Raw genomic sequence first — 214 nt, 5'->3', positions numbered from 1 at the left:
CCTCATCAGGAACATTTCCTCATCAGGAACATTTCCTCATCAGGAACGTTTTCTCATCAGGAACGTTTCCTCATCTGTAACGTTTCCTCATCAGGAATGTTTTTCATCAGGAACATTTCCTCATCAGAAACGTTCTTCATCAGGAACGTTCTTCATCAGTAACATTTCCTCATCAGGAACATTTCCTCATCAGGAACATTTCCTCATCAGGAAC

The 214-nt window shown here is 41.1% G+C and overlaps 1 protein-coding gene across 1 annotated transcript in view; it reads left to right on the top strand.

Annotated features, from left to right (window-relative positions):
- znf608 (zinc finger protein 608) overlaps positions 1-214 on the top strand; it is a 31552-nt gene that overhangs the window by 17245 nt on the left and 14093 nt on the right. The gene's annotated exons all lie outside the window — the stretch shown is intronic.

This window comes from Nematolebias whitei, chromosome 8 (assembly GCF_014905685.2).
Source record: "Nematolebias whitei isolate Nwh7 chromosome 8, NemWhi1, whole genome shotgun sequence".
NCBI classification, from domain to species: domain Eukaryota; kingdom Metazoa; phylum Chordata; class Actinopteri; order Cyprinodontiformes; family Rivulidae; genus Nematolebias; species Nematolebias whitei.
The sequence above is the reverse complement of the archived record's forward strand: the minus strand, read 5'-3'. Positions and strand labels throughout refer to the sequence as shown.